The 27277-nt window shown below is 37.5% G+C and overlaps 1 pseudogene; it reads right to left on the bottom strand.

The window, feature by feature from the left end:
- Positions 1-1541: 1541 nt before the first annotated feature.
- On the bottom strand, positions 1542-25296 carry LOC109058444 (annotated as a pseudogene).
- Positions 25297-27277: the final 1981 nt, after the last annotated feature.

The raw sequence follows: 27277 nt of genomic DNA, 5'->3' as shown, positions 1-27277 counted from the left end.
TCAAAATTACTGTATTAATAAACCAAATTCAAATGTAATCATACAAACTCACCTGAGAAGCCTCTGTGCTCACAGCTTTCCCTGAGATGTGAGAGAGAAAAAGATTTGAGGATTAGTCACAACTGATCACCCTCAGTTAATGCATTGATACGGCAAATATAAAAAAAAAAAACAGCATGATGAATGATATATACATGAAGTAGAAAAATCTCCCTAGTCATACTCACAAACAGACAAAACCAGCAGTGCTACAGTAAAGTACCACTCAGACAGAAGGACAATGATTCTCAAATCTCCCACCAGACGTACACCATGAACTGTGGAAGGAGATTCATTTTCAATAAACAGTATGTTTTGATCCTAGATGACTTTATGAATCTCATTAAAATGTTTTGTTCCCTCACCTGCTTTCATTATCAGTTCTGTCATCAGTGCAGCAGAGTTCACTAAAACAAGACCAGCTGATCCATACAGGAACAGTATTTTCCTCATGCGAAGCTCTGTAGGGCAGAGGTAAACATTTTTGTTAAAGAAAAATAACTGTACTTATTTGCATTAAACATTTATTATTATTATTATTATTGTATACCATTTAAAAATCAGAACTAGTGATGCCAATTAATGCTTCATGAATTATACAGAATCATACTATGATCTAAACTGATTCACGATTCAGTTCAATTCATTTGGTCTGAATCATTTGAAGCAGTTCTAAATTCATTGTTGGGATACTTAGAGAGAACAGTGGAGAAACATACTGAAACTTTTTTGGGGGGGAAGCGGGGTAGAATAAAAAAGGAATTCCGAATGAGTGAACGAGTTAACGATTTTAGACACAGCAACAGTTTTCTGATTGGCTGCAGTATAACAGTCCTTGGCAGAATCACAACACTCATCCAGACCTTGAGCTTTGTGCATGAGAATGAAACAGGAGGACTGACATGAACAACACATGAACAAGAAAGAAAGCTGATGGGTACTTTACTCTGATAATTGACTGGGACTTCAGAAAATGCAAGCACCCACAAGGCTTGAACAAATCCTGCCACACAGACCGGTCCTGCATCAGCTGTAACGAAAAAAAAAGGCCTTTATTAAAAAGCAGCAAAGTCTTATTTACTGCTCATGTTTATTATAAAGAGAACTACTAATTATTTTACATTCAATAGACAATGTTAAAATGTAACTTTTAGCAAAGATAAATGTACACTTACATACTTGTAATTTGTAAACAATGTTTTAATATCTTTAATTATTAGAAATTTATCCATACCTTCCTTATTTCTCAAGAGCATAGTGTAAAAATACATCATTACTCCAGTCATCACAATCATCACCAACCATATTAATTTATATAGAAAACGTTGACCTGAAAAGAATAAAATAAAATAAAAAAAACATATAAAAAAACATATACATAATCCTTTATGATATATATCAATCTACTGATTTATTTTCATAACAGAAAAAAATTAAATTTCACAACACGTACAGCGTTGATTTACACACATTCTTTCATTATAAAATATATAAGAAACAAAAAGAATATAACACAACAAACCAAGTACTGGAGGAGCCGTAATGATGAACACTAAAAAAAGAGAGAGTCTGTTAAAGTAAAGAATTATACTGTCACGATAACTGCATGACTGGCTTCTTCTTTCATTTCTATTCAAGGTGAATTATGTGTAAGAAGCAGACAAAGCTGAATCTTCATCAAGCATGTCAGTTAATTCTCAATCAGTCTTTGCTCAAGTCTAAAATGTTCTTGCTTACCTGCACCGGAGGCAAAATGAGTGTAGAGCAGGAGGCCGAGCTGTAATGAAGGCAGCCCTGAAAGGCCACAAGTAGCCACAAACTGTTGAACTTTACTGAACATCCTTTTACTCGACTCTCCAGAGCATGACAGCACATTCTCTTTAGCTAACTCTATTAAAAAACAAAATTATAAAAACAAATATGTGAATTCAATAACTTACTGCATATCACCAATAAGCAAACGTCAAGTGATGCTTGTTTTGAACAAATTTAAAATAATCTTCTATGGACATACATCATCAAGAACAATGCTGTGAATTCACTTTTTTGGTCAAGTGGTTGTGTAAATGATGGCAAAATTAATTTCAAATATTTTTAAAAGGTGAAATATGCATATAGTACTAGATTGTTCTGAAATTAATTGTTAGTCAAAATCGAAATATCCATTATAAAAAATTAAAAAAAAAAAAAAAAACTTTTAATGTTACGTTTTCAAGAGTGCATTACTACAAGATGAGGATGATGGATAATGCTCCATGATGGATGATCACTCACGTGTAATGAAGAGGAGACACATCAGGACAAGCAAACCAAAGCTGAATGACGTGAAGACTGTGCTGACGTTTGGAAAATGTTCAGCTAAAAGTACTGACACAGATAGATATTAATTTAAATAAATATTCATTTCAACACATGACAGTTAGCTTGCAGGATGAACAATAACCAGCAACAGATACAAACTGACAGACACACAACACTCTTTGGGGTCAGTTCAGAAACAATACAGCAACAAATAAAGGGTCTTTATTTAAGAAAACTGCTGTAAAATGTTTAGTATATTACTATAGTATATTTTACTGTTCTATGGTATATTAAAACTTAATCACTGTGCACTGTAAAAAACACAATCACATAATTTTATTTTTTTTTTCTCCATTTACCCATTTACTTTAAATTTTCCTAAATCTCAATTAATCTCAAATGTTAAGATAACATAATTTAATCAATTCAAACAAATCAAAAAAAATCGATAAATCAATTGGATAAATTTAGATACATTAAGTTAGTTTTCTGGATTATTTACAGTGTGGATTTACCTGAATACATCACTGCCATGAATGCTGCATGATCAGTATGTGAAATCATGATAGACTTCAATATTTTATCTGCAAGAAAAGTTGTAAAATCATGTTAAGCACTAAAACAGTAATAAAACAAATAATAATAATAATATTTGTCTAATCCCTTTATATGACAAATCTCAGTAGACACAGGTATTATGTAATATCTGATTAGCAGAGTGTTACACAGTGTTTTATTAAAAAAAAAAAAACCTACCTGGCAAACCTGTGGTTAATGGTTTCACCCAAAACAACCTCAGAGGCCCCAGAACATAGAGCATACAGCAAGAGACGGTCTCATACAGAGAACCTGAAACACATTATTTTGGTGATGAAAAAGAACTCAGAAATGTACAAATATAATGGGAATAACCATTTTAAATCAATTATCTCTTAAGTTCAGTTCTTTAGACAGAACTGAATTAAGTTGTAAGGTCTATGCTGGATTTACTGTAGATAAAGTCCTGATGAAATACCTTCAATAACAAACCATATGACTGAAGCCAACAGCATAGTTATATCCGGGCAAAGGAAAGACAAACTTTGAAGACACAGCCTGTTGTCTACAGTGGAGATACATACGGATTCCAGTTAGAAATTACAATTATGTATAAATAATAGTAATAACATTAATAATAATAACTGAATGCATTTTTGAAGCCTATTTCTCCAAAAAATAAATAAATAAATAAAATAAAAAATCATACCTCGATTTCCTGTTCTGAAGTAAACAAGCCAGGAGAGAAGTGCAGATCCAGACGCAAAAATACAGAGAATCATTGCAGTTATGTGTAGCCAAGAGAAACCTGTTAAACACACATCAGTTACACAATAGTGTAAGTTAGTTGACACTGAATGGCTAACTGGAACCCAGGTACTGAATTCTGGGTAATATATTTAGAAGCGGTAACATTCTTGGTAACACTCTAGAAAACAAGGATTGATTAGGGTTCTATGTACAATGTTCTCAACTCAACTCAACAGGACATTTTGTGGCAAAAAAAAAAGGTGCAACAAAGAAACTTTCTGGCATAAAGAGGTCTTATTCAGTGTTTCTTCAATTATTTTTTCCTTCAGGACAGGTTTACATTCACCTTTGTGTGCATTTATCAATACAACACAGTTTCCCAAAATTATTGATTGTACAAATAAAATAATCCATAACCATGTTTAGAAACCTTAAAAGTTTCTATAAACAGTACGATTAGGATACAAAAAGTAGAGTTGCTCTTTCTAAATGAGGTTTTATATGAAACTCTTGGTTTCTGTACTATAAACTTTGTGATTGATCCCTTTAGATTTATGAATAAACATTTACATTTATGCAGACGCTTTTATCCAAAGCGACTTACAGTGCATTCAGGCTAACATTGTTTTTACCTAACATGGGTTCCCTGGGAATCGAACCCACAACCTTTTGTGCTAATAATGCAATGCTCTACAACTGAGCCACAGGAACACATTTCTTCAAAGAGTACAAAAATGTTAAAAGCACAAGTTGTCTGGTTTACATTGTTTTCTTATTTACCAGTTACTCACCCAGTTGCACCAGTACTACAGTTGCATTGGCTGAAAGTCCTCCTCCAGGCCACCCCCCCCCCTAAGCACGCGGACACCATAGTAAACTACTTTATCCCGCCCAACGTTCTGGACCACTCTTCACGTCTCCCCTGAGACCGGAGACTAAGTTTCCTTGGCGGATGCTTCCCTCAGCAGTGAAGCGCTCAGCTCGGCTTCGGCTCAGATACTTTCGCTGCATTGTGTTCTGCCCGGCAAGCTGGTAAAAGTCTTAGTTTTTTGTGAAGAGCAGAAACCAGAATAGCTCCATCTGTTTTTCCTCACTGCAGCCCGTCTATTCAGTAGTAAAGGTCTCTGTCGTGCCAGTGTCCCAATCCCGTCAGTTGTTGATGGTGACGAGTCTCGTCTCTACAGAGTCACGCCTTCTGGTGCACCCTCAGGATGTGAACTGTACCAGGTCATGTCACGTCAGCCTTTCGATATAGCAGATACAGGGGAATAAACAGCTGAACATATTACAGAACGAGTTTTGTTTTTTTTAAACTCTGATTTCGCGACTGAACTGATTCACCTCACCCAACATGTTTTGAATTTCCCCTAAGTTTTTCCTTGTCAGCGAGACCTGGCTGACCAGTAAAAACTTTACATCTGTAAACCCCCCTTCAAGCTGCAGCTCTCACACATTTTCCCGACAGAAGGAGGGGAGAAGTTTCCAGGTTTGATCATCTGATCAGTGAAGAACAATGAGCTCATTGTGATATGGTAATCTTTGTTGTGGGCCTGCTGTCGGACTCTTCAACATCTTGCTACAGAATGAACCAGACGCCTTCTGCGGTCTGTTCTTTTTCCACACAACTTTTCACTTTCTCACAGCGTCCCGGTCCCACCTCTGCTACGGTCGGGCGCAAAAGTTGGCTGACCCTCAGGCAGGAGGTACACCGAGAGGACCAGATGGAGACGTGCGAACATGTTACAAAAACCCCAGGCCTGTTCTGCAATGATTTGACGGAGCGGAGCAGTCAGGAGAGAATAACTTTTTAATTTCTGTCATAAAATTGTCTACAATATAATTTATAAAAATGATCTTCATTTTATTTGTTTTATGTATATGGATTTTAGAAATTTTACTCGGTCAAAAATTACAGGCGGCAATTTAAGGACTAAATATTTTAAGTGTTTTCAAAGGAGGTTGCCCATCTTGAATAAATTACTTTGAGGCCATCAGGGAAAATCAAAGGCCTTCTTGACACGCACACAAAAAAAACCCAAAAAAACCAGCAGTCAATCACTCACCAAAGGCGGAAAATGTGACGCAGGGGTAGCTTTTAAAAGTTTTAAATGTTCTCTTTTGATGAAGAAAGGTTTATATAAACGGGCACCGTGGGATTGCCAATTGCTATTACATTGTGTTTCTATAAAGAAAACACTACACACACTGTTAGAAGACGTGTGATCAGAAACAGGCAATTACGTCTGTTTTTTTTACTTTCTGTTATAGCATTAAAATAAGCTATAACAAAATCAATAGGGCTACGTATACAATCAGGTATTATTGCAAGGACGAGGATGTTCAAAACGGACAAAAACACAGTGCAGAAAAGAAACGCATGTTAGTTTATTCTGATAAAGTCTCATTGTGTTCTGGTTTGTAAAAAATGTAAACAATCGAGCAACGTTCAAATAGATCTCATTGCAACCCATTCTCTTCTTTCATTTTGGTGTTTGTTCTTAACGCAATGCTGTTTCACACCACAGACGCACACTCTGGATGGAAGTGAGGGATGGGGTGTAGCCTTAAGGCGAAGGTGGGTGATCCGGATGAAAACTGTGGTCAGTTAGATTTTAAAAGTGCTTTAAGGCCATATTAGCACAGATAAAATACAAATAAATATATAAATATGAGTATTAAATTATAAGTGATTATATCTGTGAGGTTCATTATCTGATAAAGCATCTCATCATTACAACAAACAAGTAACTAATGTGATCATTCTTCCAAGAAAAGCCTCCTGCCACTAAACGAAGGGCTTTTCAGATAAAATGAGAAAATCTCTGTGTTTAAATATGGATATAAGCAGTTTTAACTGCAGTCTTTTCATTAGTGGCAAAACAAAAGAGCTCTCTCGTTTGCTGTTTATTTACAAAAGTTTGATATAAGCTGTTTTGTAGGGATTTCTTTTCAGTACTTGTGCATTTTAATTACAGTAACGGAGCAGCATACTCTTATCAGCAAAAGAGTAAAATTGAAAACCAGTGAGGGGTTGGCACGGTCATTAATGTAACCCCCCCTTTTTCTTGAGCGGTGGGCATTGATTTTATTTTGTAACACCAACATTAGCCAGCAGACAGCGAAGTCCAGAGCTTGTACCTGCCAAAAAGCAGTCGCAGTATCCAATGGGAACATGATATAATGCCATAAAAAAAAGAAGGAAGCTCAGAATGGATCTAATGAGGGTGGTTATGCTTGTGTCAGCATGGGCCAAAAACTTGCCTCTTGTCACTCTCTGTAGTAGCAAAGAGAGAGTCAGAGAAGAATTTTGTGTTTGTGTGTGTCTTCACTACAGGAATATAAAAGGAAGATGGTGAGGCGAAATAAGAAAACCCCCAGTCTGTGAAACATATGGTACAAATTTCAAACAGTTTTTTTTCTGTGACACATTTCAAATTTCAATTCTATTTCCATATAAGTTATCATGGACATAAACTGTATTCATTTTACATTCAGCGAAACATAAGTTGAAAAATTTAAAGATGTCTTTTAAAATCCTATGCATTTGGCTTAGATTTATATCCAGAGTGCCTACTTCGCATTCAATGTGTACATCCACTTGTTGTCAGTGCATTTGTTGGGCTACAGAAATTAATGCTATTATGCAATTTTATTAATTACTTTAGGGAAAAAAAAAAAAATATTATATTAGACTCTTAAGCAGCTCGATAAAGATGATAGTAGGAAACGGTCAATATTCAGTTGAAATAAGTTCATTGTTGATTCAGTTTCCGTTTAAATAACCAATAAAGTTAAGAGTTTAATTAATTTCTGCAAAGCAGTTCTGTAGAAAACAGTGATGACATCAGTTCAGTTCTCATCAGAACTTCCTTTACAGGCTATATAAAGTTAGGGGTAATATTGCAAATATCAACTGCTTTGATTGTGTAATTTTGCTCCTCCTGTGCTGTGTTAAAATGCCAACTTATTACCTGACTCTATATATAAAAAAGTCTTCTTCCAGCTACTCATGTATTTATTTTTATCTATAATAGCGTGTACAGATCTCAATAAATTTACCTCTAGAATGTGTCAGTGGACAAAGTTCTAACCCTTTTATGCTCCCTAGACTAGTAATTAATCTCAATGTGAAACTGGCCTCCGTATATTAAACTATCATTTCAATTCACTACCTGCCACAGTCACCTGACACGTGCATTTTAAGTTTTGGGTTGCTTTTTTTAATTGTGATGTATTTTGGATCACATTTAACAAAAAAACCTGCCCAATTCAACCACCCCACACACATCCCTGAAAAGTTCATAAGAAGAATACTTAACGTAATAATAATACTAAAGAATAATTGTAAATAATACTAATCAATAATCAATAATAATAATAAGGAGGCCCAGCCCTTTTTGGCGAAATGTACTGCCTAATGTAAGTGACTGGCAGGTGTAACTCCGTCAATGTACTTTCGGCTCTTATGGGGGACGTCTGTGGCTTGTGTGACTTACTGGCCCTCAATTCTGAGGCTGGCATGGAGTTTTCCTGGTGACATCAGTGTTCTGTGGCACTGTTCTGAGGTGTTCTTTTGTATGGAATCTAATTCCCAGCCCACGAGGTTTCTTTGACAGTGGCCCCTTCAGATCTCATCTGCATTTTTTGGTCTCTTGTTTCTCATTTCGGTATCCTCTTGTTCGTCATTTTTCCTCCACTGTGATCTACTCCCACATACTGTCATTCAGACCCCGACATCTATGGGGCTTTAACCTCACTCGTTGGTGGGTGAGTTTTGCCGTGGCCAGTCAAGACACCAACAGGAAGAATGAAGTTGCTTCTTTCAAAAATTTCTCTGGTTTTCTTTTTTTTTTTTAAGGACGGCTTTCCCTGTGTGTCAGTGTTTTCCTCTAAAAGTTCTTGGTAACGGTTTCAAAAAAATTGGTTTTCAAAAACACAAGGGTGGAGCAACCACCAGCAAGGCGACATTGCACCCCCAAATCATCACAGACTGTGGAAACTTAACACTTGGATTACTTCAAAGCAACTTGGGCTATGAGCTCATCTCCACCCCTTCCTCCAGGGCCCACTCTAGGACCTTGGTTTCCAAATGAAGAGGGAAATACAAAACTTGCTCTCATCTGAAAAGAGGGACTTTAGACTTTTCTCACACTCTGGGCAACAGTCCAGTTCTTCTTCGCTTAGCCCAGGTAAGATGCCTCTGACGTGGTTAACAAGTGTGAATCAGCAAATGTAGCCAATCCTTGACACGTCTGTGTTGTGGTGGGCTCTTTGATGCCTTGGACACCAAGCCTCAGGTCCATTTCCTTGTCTGCGATTAGTTCACACAACAATTCTTGAATTGATTTTGCTTGACAATCCTCATTCAAGGCCTGCGGTTCTCTCGGTTGGTTGTGTGTATCTTTTTTCTTCCACACTTTTCCTTCCACTCAATTCTTTCTGTTAACATGCTTGGATACAGCACCTGTGAACCAGTCATCTTCTTTGGCAATGACATGCTTGTGGTCTTTACCCTCCCTTGTGAAGGGTGTCAATATGATTGTCCCCGTCTGGACAACTGTCAGATCAGCAGTCTTTTCCACCATGATTGTGTAGCCTATGTGAAACCAAACTGAGAGACCATTCCCTGAAGGCTCAGGAAAACCTTGCAGGTGTTTCTGAGTTGATTAGCTGATATGGCTGTCACCATATTCTAATTTGTGAGATAAGGTGAATTGGGGGGTTGTTTTTTGTTAAATGTGAGCCAAAATCATCACAATTTTTAAAAGAACCAAAGACTTCAAACCCTACTTCAGTCTGTCGGCATTGAATTTATTTAATACACAAGTTTTTAAAACAAACCCCCAATTGTACACAATGGAAAGCCATTGTCTGCACCCACAAGAAAACAATAACATTGCCTATTAACCAAAAGCATTAAGTCTTATTAATCTAATAAGGCACACGCACACTCTTAAAATTAATACAGAAAAACTGAACCCCACCGTATGAGATAGCAATTCATAAATAATCAAACATTACCTTGTAATACTTGTGACTTTTATCTTCATAATTTCAATTTTTTTTTAAATCAAAATTTTTATTTTTATCCATAACCAATATATCTATGATAAACTTTGATTTAGTATGGCTGGCATAATTTCAATTTAAATTTTTTCTCATAAATTTTGTTAATTTTTTAAGGAATCTGTCCAAAATAAAAAAAAAAAAACTACTTTGGTAATTCAAAACTATGAGATTAGGTTCAAAATTATGACAAAAAGCTGGAAATTATTAAGTCTAGTTTATAATTTACAGAATTATGACCATCATTATGACTTCATATTTAATTTCAGTTTTTTTCAAGTTTTTTCAACTTAGTATGTTCATCATTTCGAAATCTTCTAATCTCATAATTTTTCACTTCCTTCATTGGTGATTAATTTGTACTTGTTTTCTCAGAATTTTGACATTTTATGTCATAATTTCAACATTTTTTATATCATATTCATGATTTACTAACGCATTTTCTCTTATTCTGTGGTGTGTGTGGGGCTAAAACAGTTAATTCCCTCATATGTTGATATTTGGAACCTGCCAACTCAAATACATTTATCATTTTAATACAATAAAAAGGCAGGCAATACCCGGAAGGTGTCCGTGTGTCGTTGTTTGCTGAGTGAATCTTACACAAACCAGCACATGGATATTTGCTAAAAGTATCTAAATATAAAGGCCTATCTCGCAATATACAAATCCTATATGAATATCTCTACCCTTCTAGTCATCCAGTAACTCTGACAGTCATCATTTATGCTGTGAAAATGTTCTTCTGCCTCACAAATGTACCTCTTGCCTTCTGGGGTTTTGAGTTCTCAGTGTGTTGACATTTATTACTAGCTACCTGGCCTAGTTACCACTTATGCAAATTTGTGCATTGTCTATGCAAGCGTCTCTGATGTAACCTGGGGCTTTCAGAGTAGTCTCACAGACCACCAGAGACCTCATGGGGTTCAAATGGAACGTTAGTGAAGAACCTGCTCTCATAAAGCTCTGCCAGCACCACAAACCCCACACATCAACCTGTTCTATAACTGAAGAAAGACACCGTTTTGAACTAACACTGATTCTAGCAGTTATTAGAAGGAACATTTGAAGTTTCACGAGGTATAAGGCAACCAAAAATTGTCCAGGACTGTTTTTACAAAAAAGCACATTATCAACCGACCCAACCACTACAAACTGAAGCCATTTGCTTGGTCCTTCATCTGGGACTACAGTTAAATGGAGAACCAGCTTCTACCTTGGAAATACTGAAAACTATCAGAATGGGCACAGATTGAAGAATTACAGTCCTTTTGATCGGTTAACTGACCTTGGAGCTTTGTGAACTAATAATAATAGAATAATACCAATAATAATAAAAAGATTTCTCTTGAAGGGTTATAGTAAACCTCATTTGACTATTAGGACTCTGAGGGTCTATTTCGTGTTGACCTGGAATGAAGGCGCATAGCCACCGCTTGCCAGTCTAAACCAGTGTTAAAATATTGCCTTTTAAAATACACTACACGGGACGATACATCACGGGAGAATATCGGCTGATGACTGTCCTGCGGTGTTATTCTACACAGCGTTTTTCAAACGCGTTTTTGTTGTTCCACACCCAAGCGATTCTTCATTCTGAACGATTGAGCCGATGTGAACATGCAAATTCCTTCCCTGACATTAGATGGCGCTTAATGTTAAAACAGAAATACCCTGTACACAAGTTCCAGTTTGGGCAGCTGCGAAACGCTTTGAACGCTTCTTAAAACCGCTTTTCACTCAGAAGAAGGAAGCAATATTTACGCGATTGTCACAATCTGTCGTCGTTTGTCATATAGTTCTTTGTGTTCCGACACCAACGAAGACCAGCAAACTCTACATTCATCTGCCTCGCCATCTTCTTCGTCTTATCTGCTTACCGGCAGTTTGAGACGTATGTACTTGGGCGGATATCTTCGGCGCCGTTACGTATGTGTGCGCAGCAAGACCAGTTGTGTGTTTGCGCGCCCCCACCAAGTGTGGTTACTGTAAACTGCAGAAGCTACAGGGCCACTGTGTCAAAGGCGGCCCCCCCCATTCTCATTGGTTCGTATTGTTTTGACGGGTGTGCGTGCGTAAACCAAAAAAACGAACCCGAGGCGTTTTAATCAAAAATGACGCTTTTACGCGTGGAGTTTTTCGCGTCGGTCGGTGCCAACTCACATTGGCGCCATTGTTAGTAACGAGGCGTTAACACGTCGGCGGAATATCGCGCCGCGAAATTACGTCACGCGGTGTGAACAGGCCCTTAACAATTAGAGTTTTTCAGCAGTTTGGCGCACGGGCCCATTCACCCACGCAGTAAAGATTTACAATTGAGCCATTTGACCCTTTCAAAAAAAAACAAAAACAAAAAAAACAAATCACTGAGGAACCTATACAATGCGTAGGCCTGCACAATTTGATATGAGGCACCAAAAAGTGGGTTCTATCAGTGTAAGAAACCAAAATCTTTTTCTGTTATCTTTTAATATTTGTACACATTGTCCAGATTAACACATTTCTGGTGCAAGGAGAATGCGTGTGTAGATGGCACTGACACTGCATAGATTTATGCACATTCCTGAACCAGTAGTGTGTTTGCAAGGCCGCCGCGTAGGGGTGAGTGTTAAAAACGACCTACTAGAAGACATTTTACAGTTTCTGATCTGTTCACTTGGTTCAGCTGGGAATGAATACCGCGGACACATTAATAAACTTCCATATATCAATAAATGACACCATCAGGAGCTTGTGCAAAGGGGCAATGATCCATGCACACGACATTGAAGATTAGGTCAGAAAAACAGAGACTGTTAAGGTGCAGCCGGGGACGTATAAAGTCCTCTACTTTGGTCCTGTTACGCGACGGAGCGACCAGCCAAAAGAACCCATTTTCCACCGCTCGCGCCAGGGCGCGGAGAGAGGCAACACTCTCCACCTGAAATCAGGAGCTGCAATCAGTCAACCGTTTTATGAAGGAAAACACTACAAGTGTTTTTGGACATTTATTAGATGCTTAAGAACACATCCGCTGTTTGTACAATGGTTGGGCCCAATGTGGGATGTTTTTAGTCATACAAAGTTGTGTTTTTCTCAGAGAAGAAAGAAAAAAAAAAGAGGGGGAAAAAAGAAAATGCGGATTGTTTGCGCACCGCAACATAAAGTCCTTATTAGGAAAACATTTTTAAACTGGTAATGGGGATGATGTGAGAGTAGCTCTTGATGTGGGATCTCAGACAAAAGAGACATTCAGGTCATCCTACAATGACAAGGACGGAGGAGAGTCTCTGATCGTTAGTGGAACGCGCTAAGTGAAACGCGCAAAGGGACCCTTGCGTTGCTTCTGAGTGGTAAGGTGTACCAAATGACTATCCTATAAATAAACATGAGGGAACTTTTATTCATAGTTTATTTTGTGCTTATAATGCTCGCAAGGCAATTAATTAGATAGAAGTGAGCGTGTTATCAACATTGATTCCAGCGGTTTTTTATTTATTTATTTATTTCCTGAAAACTTTAGCTAATGCAACAGCAGCATGTGAGCTGCTTTGGTTGGTATGAACATCCCAAACAACTGCCAGTATAATTTGCATTTTGTTAATTTATTTATTTGCACATAAACTCTGTGAATTACAGTGGCATTTCCATATATTATTTTATAATTAAACATTTTGCATTACATTTTTCTCGTGCAATGGAAGATGTCATGGAATTATTATAAAGTTTTATATTTTTATTTATTTACTGTCATAAAGAAAAAAATATATCATAATGAGTTGGGTCAGGTGGAAATCACATTCGCAAAGCACAGGTATAGTAATTTATTACAAAATGTTCATTTCATGTTCAAATACTACGCATGGAATCATGTGCTTGAACTTGGTACAAAAAAATTAAATAAATCTATGTATAGCAATATCCTGCTACAGTTGGAAAAAGGTCTACATTTAAGATCATATCTAACAAATTTATCAGAAGAATGAGGCAGAATATCATTAATCTTGTCTGCAGTAACACACCATCTCAGAAGTCAATGTGCCTCAACAAACATCTCACAGAGAATGAAAATGTAGATTAGAACATGTTTCATAGAAAAATATCAGTGAAAGAGAGAAAACAAGAGAAGACAATGTTAATATACATTCAACTCTGGATCCACTTTGGAGCTTACTCTAGCCAGAACATACCCTTGAAACAGAGTGGTATGCAGTTACAAATGAAATTTAATATTTCTCAATACTATTTTTTTGGTACAGCACAAAATAATGCTGATGGCTTTAATAAATATTGTTGTAAGTGATCCAAGCACTTTTAAAGAAAAGTCAGCTATAAACAAAGACAAAGACGAGAGAAACCTATGTACATATCTTAACAAATTACATTAAATAAAATATTTTAACAAACATATTACATGGAAATTATTTAAATGCATACTAATATACAAATTTTTTTTTTTTAGGTCACTTCAAGTACTTGATTCACTTTAAAGTAGAATGCAGCATAGTTTGACAACCATAACATACCACAATATCAATGGCACAGCATCGCAGATATAAAAATACATCCAGCCCTTACCATGATAATGTGCAACAGTCTCTGCTGCTAATAGTTACACAGACAAAGAAATGGCATGTTTGCCAGTCTTTCCATCTGAAATGTTTCATACCATGAAAACCTCTGCCCAGTGAGAAAAGTTCAGTCAGATCTTTTAAACAGTACAGTTCACTGTTAGTTGATCTCCTCTTCTTGATGCTCCTCACTGTTCCCAGCATTTCTCAGAGTTTCCATTTCATGGGATTCTCCAGTCTTCTAAGGTCATATCTATACTTGTATGATTTGTACCAGGAGTCCCATTATCTGTCAACATCTGCAATCAGAGCAGTAAACATGTATTTCAAACATTATTTATGTTACATCTTTATATTTCTTTACTTTTGTCCACTTTAAAATGTCAGTGTATTTAAAAGTATTGTATTAATAAACCAAATTCATATTTAATCATGCAAACTCACCTGAGAAGCCTTCTGAGACCCTGTGCTGCCAACTTTCCCTGAGATGTGAGAAAGAAAGATTTGACCCTCAGTTAATGCATTGATACGGCAAATATATAAAAAAAAAAAAAAAAAAAAAGCATGATGGATGCCGGTTAACGAAGTAAAGTAACGCATTACACTAATAATATTGGTAACTACACTACTTTACTAGACTATATAACGAAGTAAAGTAACGCATTACACTAATAATATTGGTAACTACACTACTTTACTAGACTATAGGAACGCGCTTGCCCTGTGTGTGTAAGTTCTGGGCTGGGTTTCCGATAACGATTGATCTTAGCGCTTAAGAACGTTTTCTACGAGTAATTTTACGATCGTATTGTTTCGCGTGCGTTTCCCAACAATGCTCGCAAAGCATTCGCACATTGTAGCTGTGCTTTTAAGTGCTACTTAGGAGACGCTATCCCTTTGTCAAGTGCTGAAATGTCACCTTAAAGAATGACTCTTAATTGTAGTAAACGATAGTTTATTGACGTTAACCTAATGCTGCGTTCCAGACAGACAACTTGGATATAATAACTATAATACAATACAATGTTATGGGCCTTATCATACACCCGGCGCAATGCGACTCAAGGCGCAGCGCAAGTGTTTGCTAGTTTCAGTCCGGCATTTTCCCGTCCAGCGCCACCTCGTTTAATTAGCAAATGCATTTGCGCCCATTTGTGCGCCCATGGGCGTGCTGGTCTAAAAAAGAGGTGTGTTTAGGCGCATTGCTATTTTAAGGAGCTGAAGACTGCGCCATGACCAACTCAAACCTGGTCTAAAGTCTGGCGCAATGTATTTTCTTCGATTATTTTAAAGAGCGTGTTAGTATAGGCGGTCCACAACGTGCGTACACGCTGCTTATGCAGGACGCACAGCAGCACACAAACATGCCAAAATATTAAACAATAAAGGATTGCAATGCATAAGATTTTTTTTGTAGGCTAATTAAATATAAAACTGCCTACATGTCATAATAGATAGTCATCGCATGTATCAGAATTAGGTTACCTATTTGCTCGCACACGGTTACGAGCAGCTTGTTTCATCTCTGAGACGCGTTCTGTCTTTGCGCTTGCCAAATTCCACCGCCGTGTAATTAGCAAATGAGCACGAGCGCAACTGGCTCTTAAAGGAAATGGAAAGATGAGACTCGTTTACGTTACGTACCCAAAAAAGCACCCGTTACTCATTAAGAGAATAGGGACAAACCCGTTTAGACCATGCGCCCGGGCGCGCCAACCGTTTTTGCGTCGTTAAAATAGAAAAAAGTGAATTTGGACACGCCCTGAGTGCACCTGCGCCGTGCGCTTTGCACTTTGCGTTTAGATCGTTAAAATAGGTCCCTATATTATATTATAGTGTATAATATTATACTTTACACAATAATATATAATGTACTTTTATACAGTAGAGAGCATGAGAGAGAGAGAAGAGATTATTTCCTGGAGTCTAAAACTGGTTTTCGTGCACAAAAATTCAGCACGAAGTCATTGACATATTTACATGCATTAAAAATAAGGCTATTTTTAAGAAAAAAAAAAAATGAATAAATAGTTGTTTTTATGCATTTAAATAATTTAGCTGCATGCTAAAAACACAGAATTTGGTAACAATATAACATATGTTGAAGAAAAATAAAACATTTCAAAGGGCCCTAAACATGTAATTTTTGTTAAACTTTTAATAAATTGATGTGATAATGGTATAATGTGTTTTATATATGATTTACGAAAGTTGAATTAGACATGCGTTTTTGATTAATCCGGATTAAATCATCCATTAAAGGAGATTGAACATAAGAAAAATAAAACAGAAAAAAAAAAAATGGAATCCAGAAAATTAAAACGAAAACGGAATTTGGGCGAGAAAATAAATCTAGGATTTCCTAGAGCCCTAAAATAGGAAAGGAAAGTAGATAAGTAGTGAAGTTACTTTCATGTAATCTCATTACACTTTTACCGAAGTAACTAGTAACTAGTAACTAAATTACATTTTTTGAGTAACTACTCTCGTCGAAGCTGGATGGATGATTCATCACATATGATAGAAAAAATCACATCCATTTCCTTAGGTTCATACTCAAATGGTACAAATACAGACAAAACGAGCAGTGCTACCTTTCAGTAACAGAATTATGAGCTCACTCCGCCATCGGCAAATGACACCCTGATTGTCCAAATCGTCCCACCAGACTCCATTACCCATGAACTGTTGAAAGGATATTTCATTTTACCACAATAAACTATGTTTTGATCCTACATGACCTTTATGAACTCTCATTTAAATGTGTTTTGTTCCCTCACCCTCCGTCTTTTCATTATCAGTTCTGTCATCAGTGCAGCTAGAGTTCACTAAAACAAGGTACCAGCTTATGCCACCTATTCACGGAAGCATCAATCTTTCCTCATGCGAAGGTTCTGTAGGTGCAGTATGTCAACATTTTTTTACATTCAACAAAAATAACTGTACTGATTTAGCTTTAAACTTATATCGTTATTATTTCCTCTTTAGGCAGTGCCCCTGTCTCGTGGAATTCAATAAGTTTCACTTATAAGCATCAGCTTTTAATCATTTGAATGCTATGGAAAAAAATAGGCTATACTCTTATTTTGTAATTTTGACACGTGATGATACAAGGGAAAGAGAATATTACCAGTAGTGGGGCTGTTCATATATCGATCGAGACTGTTGTATAATGGGTATGTGTAAGCGACCCGTCGGCACTTTAGCGTCACAAGACATCTCGCAGACTAAGACTACACAAGCGCAGTGAAACTCAATTTTGCTAAAAAAAATAAAATGTAATATGTGGTTTTTTTATGCTGTTGAAAACCAGAACTAGCAATGCCAATTAATCCTTCATGAATTAATCACTCTTTTGAGAGAGATTACTTTCAATTGGAATTGGTCAAACGAGAACTGGTCCAGTGGTCTAACTTGATTCATGAGTCATTTATATTCATTTAATCAATTTACAGCGATTCCAAATTCATTAATTGTGATTTTTTTTTTTTGGTGGGGGGGGGGGGGGGGGGGGGTTGAAGTATATGATGTAAGGAAAGAGGCACAGTAACACGTTTTTTCTGATTGGCTGCAGTATATAGTCCTTGGCAGAATCTCACACACTTCACACACCAGAACCTTGAGCGTTGTGCATGAGAATGAAAGAGGAGGACTTCGGTATGAACAACACATGAACGAAGAAAGAAAAGCTGATGGGTACTGTACTGGCCGAGAATTGAGTGGAACCTGTATCAGAAAAATGCAAGAAGCAAGCAAGCACCAGCAACCACCCACCGCTTGAACAAAAATCCTGCCACACAGATCGGTCCCTGCAATCAGCTGTAAACTAAAGAAAGGGTCTTTATTATTAATATGTTTCAAAAAGCAGCAAATACTTATTATTTATTGATCATGGGGTATTATAAAGGAAACTACTACTACCTATTTTTACATTCAACAGACAATGTTTATCAAGTCAACTTTGACAAAAGAGAGGGTTGTACACTTAATTATATAACAATGTTTTTAATATCTTTAATTATTAGAGATCTAATTCATACCTTTCTTTAATTTCCTCAAAGAGCATAATGTAAAAATACCCCATTTACTATACTTACCCATATAACATAATCATCAACCAGATTAATTTACATAGAAAACGCTTGACCGTGAAAATATCAAAAGAAAACCATGAAAACATGCGACAACTCAAGAATCCCAACTACTTCATTAGAACCAACGAAACTGTGACTCTAGAAACTTCCTGATATAGATTAGTATCGATCACAATACTGATTTTTCTATTGAGGACCTACCGCGGCCGACCACTTGAGAACTTTTATTGATGGTACAGAGAAATAAAAGCCAGCTCGTGGACACTTTTTTGTGGACGTTCAAAATTAACTTGTGGGAAAAAATTACAGTAAATGTGACATACATATTTGTACAGTATTAATCCTTTATGAAATGTATCAATCTACTGATTTATTTCTGCAGTCATAACAGTGCAGAATATAATTTCTCATACTTACAGTATTGGTCTCAACATTTTGTTTCCATTACAAAAGATATAAGACACCCAATGAAGTGCTGGAAGAGTCAGAATGATGAACACTTAAAAAGAGAGAGTCAGATAGAGTAAAGAATTAAACCGTCACAATAACCAAGGGCTGACTGGCTTCTTCTTTCATTTCTATTCATGGTGAAGTATGTAAGAATCAGGCAAAGCTGAATCTTCATCGCTAATGTCAGTTAATTCCCTCAATCAGTCTTTGCTCAAGTCTAAAATGTTCTTGCTTACCTGCACCGGAGGCAAAATGAGTGTAGAGCAGGAGGGCGAAGCCGTAATGAAGGCAGCCAGTGAAAAGCCACAAGTAGCCACAAACTGTTGAACTTTACTGAACATCCTTTTACTCGACTATCCAGAGCATGAGAGCACACCTTCTCTTTAGCTAACTCTATTAAAAAAACAAAATTATAAAAACAAATATGTGAATTCAATAACTTACTGCATATCATCAACCAATAAGCAAGCGTCAAGTGATGCTTGTTTTCGAACAAATGTAAAATAATCTTCTATGGACATACTTCATCAAGAACAATTCTGTGGAATTCATTCTTTGGTCAATGATGGTTGTGTAAATGATGGCGTAAAATTATTTTCAAATACTTTGAAAAGGTGAAATATTGCAATTTGTACTAGATTATTCTGAAATAATAAGTACAAGATGGCGGCCTTGCTGCCACACGCAGCAGCTTCTCTCTGTCCCGACAAGAACGGTGTTTCGTCGCGGTTTTTTGTCTTGGCCAGTCGCAGTGTTTTTTTGCACGTTGTCGCCACGTCTCACCTGTCTGTAAAAGCGCAAATATCAGTCGCGAGAGCTTCTGCTCGATGTCGAGCGAGCTGCATTTTTGTGAAGTTAAACCCACAAGCAAAGCCGGAACAGCTGCGGGATCTCGATCTGCTACGGAGGCCTTCAATTATCATCGACCCCCACCACTGCATCCGCCTGCGATGAGGCCGGCTGCCGGGCGGAGAGGAAGCAGAAGAGGAAGCGCGGAGGTATCCGCCAGGCTAACGCTAACCCACACAGCTTCATCTGTCCCCTACCCATCGTACTGGCTAACGACGCCGCTTGACAATAAACTGGACTACATTCGCTTATCACGCCAACTCAGAGGACTGTAAGAGACTGCTGTGTTTTTTGTGTTCACGGAAACATGGCTCAGCAACAGCTGCCCAGATGGCTTATTCAGCTCGACCAGCTGACGCATATCGAGCCGACAGAGCTCTCGTCCGCGGAAGCGAAAAAACCCGCGCGGCGGGCTTTGTGTTTACATCAATGACGCGTGGGTGCCGCGATACTGTTGTGATCAGCAAACACTGCTCAACCCTGGTGGAGTTTATGATTATTAAGGCCGCCGCCCGTTCTATCTGCCGAGGGAATATACTGCTATACTGCTCATTTCAGTGTACATTCCCCTCATTCAACATCACCAGCAACAGGAACGACGCACTTAATGAACTGTACCAACAGATCAGTGAGCAGCAGACAGCACACCCGGATGCTTTTCTCATCATAGCTGGGGATTTCAACCATGCTGACCTTAAGAGTGTGTTTCCAAAAATACACCAGCACATCACATACTTTCCAACACGAGGTAATAACATTTTGGACTTTTGTTTACACCACACAGAGAGGAGCTTTACAAAGCCCGCCCCCCTCCCCCCTCTCGGAGCCTCAGATCACATCACTGTTATGCTAAGGCCTGCATACAGACCACTCATTAAGTCGCCAAACCAGTTTACAAACAGATTAAAGTGTGGCCAGAAGGATCATCAGAGATTCTTCAGGACTGCTTCAACACAACTGACTGGGACATGTTTAAAACAGGCTGCCACATGCCATAAACACCACTGACCTCCATGAGTTACGCAGAGACTGTTACTGCCTCCAAGCAATAAGTGAATTGATGATTTACCCGATCACACAAACTTCACTGTTCCGGCCCAACACCAGAAGCCATGGTGACTGGGGAGGTCTACCAGACCCTCCTGAAGTCACGACAACGGAATGACAGGCCTTCAGAGCTGGAGATGAGGTGTGGCCTGAGAACAGCCATGGCCCACCTGTCCCGCGGCGATCCGAGAGGCTCAAAGAACAGTAGTCCATTAAGATAGCTCACCAATTCCTTGACAGCAGAGACACTATAGCGTGTGGAAGGGATACAGACCATTACGGACTACAAGCCCCCACCACGGCCCTGTGACAACAAACATCTCTCTGCTGAACGAGCTGCCCACACCTTCTTCGCTTATCGCTTTGAGGCAACAAAACAGCCCCACTGCCACAGCAGCCTCACCACTCCTCCCGGCGACCATGTGAAAACTCTGACGCGACCCCAGACAGTGTGAGGAGATCCTTCAACCCGGATCAATGCCCGCAAAGCTCCGGGTCCTGACAACATCCCTGGGCATTGTACTTGAAGACTGTGTGTGCATCAGAACTCACTAGAATGGCCTGTCAACAAACATTTTTTAACATCGCACGTGAGTCAGGCTGTGATTCCCCCATCTTTAAAACGACCACGATCATCCCAGTCCCCGAAGGAAGCCATCTCCATCCTGCTTTCAATGAACACCGTCCTGTATCAATTACCCCCAGCCTCATGGAATGCTTTGAACGCTAGTCATGCACCACATCTAATCTGGCCCGTCCCCCCCGCCCTGAACCCGTTCCAGTGTGCAGATATCGTCCAACCGGTCGAACCGATGGAGGCCATATGTTTGTTAAAAAAAAAAAAAAAAAAAGTTTCAAAAAAAAAAAAAAAACGTTAGGTCTGGTTTTCAAGAGGTGCATTACTACAAGATGAGCGGAGAGATGGATATTGGCTCCATGATGGATGATTCATGTGATCACTCACGTGTAAATTGAAGAGGAGACACGGAGGACACCTTTTGCAGGACAAGCAAATCCCAAAAAGCTGGGCATGAGCTGAAGAAAAAAAGGATTTGTTCTTTGTGTTTTGTTGCTGACTGTTGGGGGGTGATGGTTTAATTTATTAATAAAAATGAAATGTCAAGCTATCTAAAATAGAGTATCTGACACAGATAGATATTAATTTAAATAACAAATAAATATTAATTTCAACACATGGACAGTTAAGCTTTGAAGGATGAACAAATAAACCAGTCAAAAACCAGCTACAATTGGACAGGTACACGAAACAACACTCTTTTTGGGCGGGCCGGTCAGCCCGATCGAAACATTTTGTTTACCCCGCAACAAATAAAGGGTGTCTTGATTATTATTTAAGAAAACGTCTGTAAAATGTTTAGTATTTTACTATAGTATATTTTACTGTTCTATGGTATATTAAAACTTAATCACTGTGCACTGTAAAAAAGTCACTCACATCATTTTATTTTTTTATTTTATTTTTTTTTCTCCATGGAGTTTTTTGTTTTAACTTTTACTTAATCTCAAAAGTTAAGATAATATTTTTTTCGGAATTTGATCAATTCAAATACATTGGATAAATCAATTGGATAAATTTAGATACATTATTAAGTTAGTTGCTGGAATTATTTACAGTGTGGATGATTACTCTGAATACATTCACTGCCATGACATGCTGCATGATCAGTATGTGAAATCATGATTCTACTTCAAGAATTTTATCTGCAAGAAAACGTCGTAAAAATCATGTAAAAGCACTAAAAAACAAATAATAATAATAAACACATATTTGTCTTATCCGTTTAGTTTAATGTTATAGATATCACAAATTATCTCCAGTAGACACCAGGTATTATGTAATATCTGATTAGCAGTGTTACACAGCATTTAATTTTTAAACAAAAAAACCAACCTGGCAAAATCTGCTGGTAAATGGTTTCACCCAAACACAACCTCAGAGGCCCACAGAACATAGAGCATTACAGCAAGAGACGGTCTCAGTACAGAGAACCTGAAAACACACTTATTTTGGTGATGAAGAAAGAAAGCAGAAAGGTGACAAAAATAAGTGATATAAAACCATTTTAAATGAATTATCTCTTAAGTTCAGTTCTTTAGACAGAATGATTAAGTTGTAAGCTATGACTGGATTCACTGTAGATAAAGTGATGAAATACCTTCAATAACAAAACCATATGATTGAAGCCACAGCCATAGTTATACCCGGGCAAGGAAAAGAAAACTTGAAGACACAGCCTAGTTGTTACAGTGGAGATACATACGGATTCCGTTAGCAATTACAATGATTTATAAAGAATTAATAATAAAATTGAATGCATTTTTGAAGCCTAGTTTCTCAAAAAAAAAAAAAAAATTCATACCGGATTCTTGTCTGGCGTAAACAAGCCAGGAGAGAAGTGCAGATCCAGACGCAACAATAAAACCCCCCCCAAGAGAATCATTGCAGTTATGTGTAGCCAAGAGAAACCTGTTAAAACACACATCAGGTGTACACAATAGTGTAAGCTGACACTGAACGGCTAACTGGAACCTACAGGATACTGAATTCTGGGTAATATATTTAGAATTTTTTGCTTCGGTAACACTCTAGAAAACAAGGTTTGATTAGGGTTCTATGTAGAATGTTCTCTACTCAGCAGAACATTTTGTGTCAAAAAGGGTGCTACAAAAAGAAAGGAGCAGCAAAGAACCTTTCTGACATAAAGAGGTGATCAAAAAAAAAAAAATTCCCTTGAGGACATTGGTTTACATTGGTCTTTTTGTGCATTTATCAAGTGATACAACACAGTTTCCAAAATTATTGATTGTAAAAAATAAAATAAAATAAAAATCAATACAATCATTAATTAAAATGAAAAATTTAAATCAAATGAACTTTTTTTCCAACATTATCACAAAATCCATAGGCCCATTAATTTAACAAAAACAATATCCATATATAGAAACCTTGAAAGTTTCTATATACATTAGGCTGCAAAGTAGAGTTGCTCTTTCTAAATAATATTTTATGTGGAACGCTGTAGTGGTTCCTGTAATACGAACTTTGCACATTGATCCCTTTAGATTCATGAATAAACATTTCTTCAAAGAGTAAAGAAAAATGTTTAAAAGCACAAGCTTGTCTGGTTAACACTATTTTCTTATTTATCAGTTACTCACCCAGTTGCACCAGTACTACAGTTGCATTGGCTGAAAGTCCTCCAGCAAACACGTGACACATGTAAACTCCTTTATCCTCAGTTCTGACACTCTTCAGTCTGAGAGAGAAGTTTCCTTTGGGGATCTCAGCAGTGAAGAGCTCAGCTCTGCCTCTGTATCGCTCATCTGATGAATCTGGTAAAGTCTTATTGTTTTGGAAGAGCAGAACCAGAATATCTCCATCTGTTTTCCTCCATAAAACCTCTTCAATGTGTTCAGGTGTGATGTGAGAGTCTACAGAGCAGCTCAGAGTGACGTCCTCACCATCATATGCAGATACAGACCGATCTGATCCTGATACTAGCAAACACTCTAAAAGAAAAACAGTTGAAATATTACAGAATGAAATATAGCCTAGTTTTTGTTTTAAATTCGGCTGTAGCACCTAAAATGATTCACTCACCAACATGTTTTATTTCCACTAAAGCTTTTGTCAGCAAGCTGCTGACTGTAAACTTTACATCTGTAAACCCCTTCATCTTCAGCTCTCACATTTTCCAGAAGGAGGGAGAAGTTTCCATGTTGAATCTGATCAGTAAAGAAATGAGCTCTGTGATGATAATCTTTGTGCTGGGCCTCTGGTCGACTCTCACCATCTTGATACAGATGAACCAAAGCCTCTGAGTCTGTTCTTTTCCACACAACTTTCACTTTCTCTAAAGGCGTCTCAACATAACAGGGCAAAATGGCTGAACCTCCCAGAGGTACAACCAGAGGACCAGAGGGACCTCGAACATCAAACCCCATGCTATCTGCATGTTTGAGAGAGAGAATAAATATAATCATTGTTTAAATAATAATAATAATAATATAATACCTAAATATAAATTATTACATTAATTGCTTTATAATAGGCTAATCATTTTAGAAATACTAGGCTATAGTATCCGTACATTTAAGACTTTAAGTGGTTAAAGGGGTCTTAATGAATTCCTTGAGCCCCTCTTTCCCCCAAAGGACAACAGAAAACATCTGACATCAAAAGTACGACATCATTTAACAACAGAACAGTCTCGCGCACCCAAAACCCGGAAATATGACGCAGAGGACATTTAAAACATTTAAACAGTCAATTGTTCTCTTAAGTGTTGCAGGTTAATAAAAGACAGGCAATTAGCGTGGAAAATGCATTTAGTTTTAAAATGGGTTAGGGTTAGGTGAGAGAGTGATGAAAAAAAAATACAATATAAATTTTAACACTCTGTAGCAGTAAATATAAACAAAAAATACATACCGTCAGATATTACGAAGATGAGCATCAAAACACACTGAAAGTGCATTTTAAAATGCATTTTGACGAAACTCTCATTAGGATTATTTTTTGTTGTAAATGATAAAGAAACTTTACCTCGGACCCCAGTCTACGTTTGTAACTATGTTTGCTTTCTTTCTGCAACCTGATTCAACCTGACGCAACTTGGGGAGAAGGAGGTGGCATAAAAAAAGCAAAACAATGTGGCGTGATCACGAGGAAGTATGATGTCAGAGAAAAGATCTGTGCAACTCGTTTTTAAGAATTTTAGTAAGATTACAAACACTCTTTCTAAAACTCAATTTAAACTGTGCCGTTGGATTTAAATGACTTTTAAACTATTACCACCAAAATACATATAAATAGAATTATTGATATTGTGTGTTTATATCTGTGATGTTTATGATATTGATAACAGTCAATACAAACATTAACTTACAATATCTGGAATCAACTTTGACTGAATTAACTTTTAGTCAACGGAAACAAGGTGGTATGTTATAATACCATCTTAGAAATGGTTGTAGTGTTCATAGTGGGTTCTGAGAATAGCCTTGTCCTCCCCTCAGAAACAGCGAGCACGGTATCTCTCTTTCATATTACAGAAAGGTTCTCGTGGCAAGAAGCATTGTAGGGCCACAGAATTGGCCGATATGTAGTAAGATAGTATGCAAAAGATGAATGATCCCCTGGTAAGTTTAACATTTAAATAATAAAATTCAATTAATAGCAATAAAAACCCCGCCAATGACCGTAAGGACAATTCCCCTTCACCACTGAGCTTCTGCTTTAATATGAGATGGAGCACATTAACTTTATAATAAGACGCTTGAAGAAACCGTGCCTGCAAAGCCTACTACCTGAAAAACCATGTGGCAAAGTGTAACCGGGGACAAAAAGCTTGTTTTTTTAAATGCCGAAGGTTGGTCCAACCAATATTGAAATTTTTTTTTTTTGGATTTAGGTTAATATAATTGACTTGGTGATAACATAAAGTCCTTGAATTGAAAAAATATTTTGGAACGCAGCCTTACTTCAAAGCATATTTACCACCATTGCCTAAAACTTCTCACAGTACTGTAGCTTTGGATGCACGCGTTCTTAAAATGTCTTGAAGGACGTACCTAACTTTTTTCTCTTTCTGGATTTAGTTTGTCTCAGTGTCATCATGTTTCTTCATGGTATCCACAACAGATTTCGATGATGGTGGAGAGCAGACTCCTCATGTGGTGAACCGTCTGTTTGGCTTACTATTAAACTCAATGGCAAAATTAACGTTTGGGGAAAAAAAAAATTCTCCCTGACAACACTAGCGAAAAAGATAAAATAGATCAAAGAGATAATACTGTCTTAAAACCTTTTTTGGGGTGCAAACTAATTTGCCCTAAGACTTCTGCACAGTCGTATGTTTTTAATAATAACTAAGCAACTTTTGGCTGTACGTGTGTGCAGTTTTACATTGTAGAAAAAAAACCATAAAAGTATCGTCAGTTATTTTTTACCACAAGCTTTATTTCACTCATTAATTATAAAACCCCCATTGAATCATGCACACTATAATACCTGTGCATATAGCCTACTTGATAAAAACATCTGTTTGAAACCGACCATCAATTTAGAGCGGTTAGAGTAGCAGATTATGTCCGATTATTTTGCACCCATGGCATGTACATTACAGTCAGGTAAGTTCAGCCGGTTTTAGTGGTCTTTTTGGGGACTGGAGCACTGGAATTAGTAACCATATCTTTTGCTTCAGTGTTTTTCCTGAGCAGATGCTGTTCTATGGTTAATGTGATCAGTCAAAACCACAGATAAAATTAGGAATGAACCGACTTCTGAACTGCTCACTCTCTAGACAATCCATAATACAATATAATTATCATGCAGTGCCATTAAACTTCTAGACACTATATTGTCACGGTGAATTTTATCAGACAGCACTAAGTACGACAGAAAAAACTGCCTGGCCTGTTTTCATTCTTACCTTCCTTCTTCAGTAATTGGCTTTGGCCACAATCAAACAAACGCAAAACCCAGACAACAAGCAAACAATCGGAGGTCGGGTCAGGTTGAAATCCCATTCATGGAGTTCAGAGCCAGTAATTTTCTTACACTTAATTTAA

This window comes from Cyprinus carpio, chromosome A3 (assembly GCF_018340385.1).
Source record: "Cyprinus carpio isolate SPL01 chromosome A3, ASM1834038v1, whole genome shotgun sequence".
In the NCBI taxonomy this organism is placed as follows: domain Eukaryota; kingdom Metazoa; phylum Chordata; class Actinopteri; order Cypriniformes; family Cyprinidae; genus Cyprinus; species Cyprinus carpio.
This window is presented reverse-complemented; position numbering and strand designations above follow the sequence as displayed.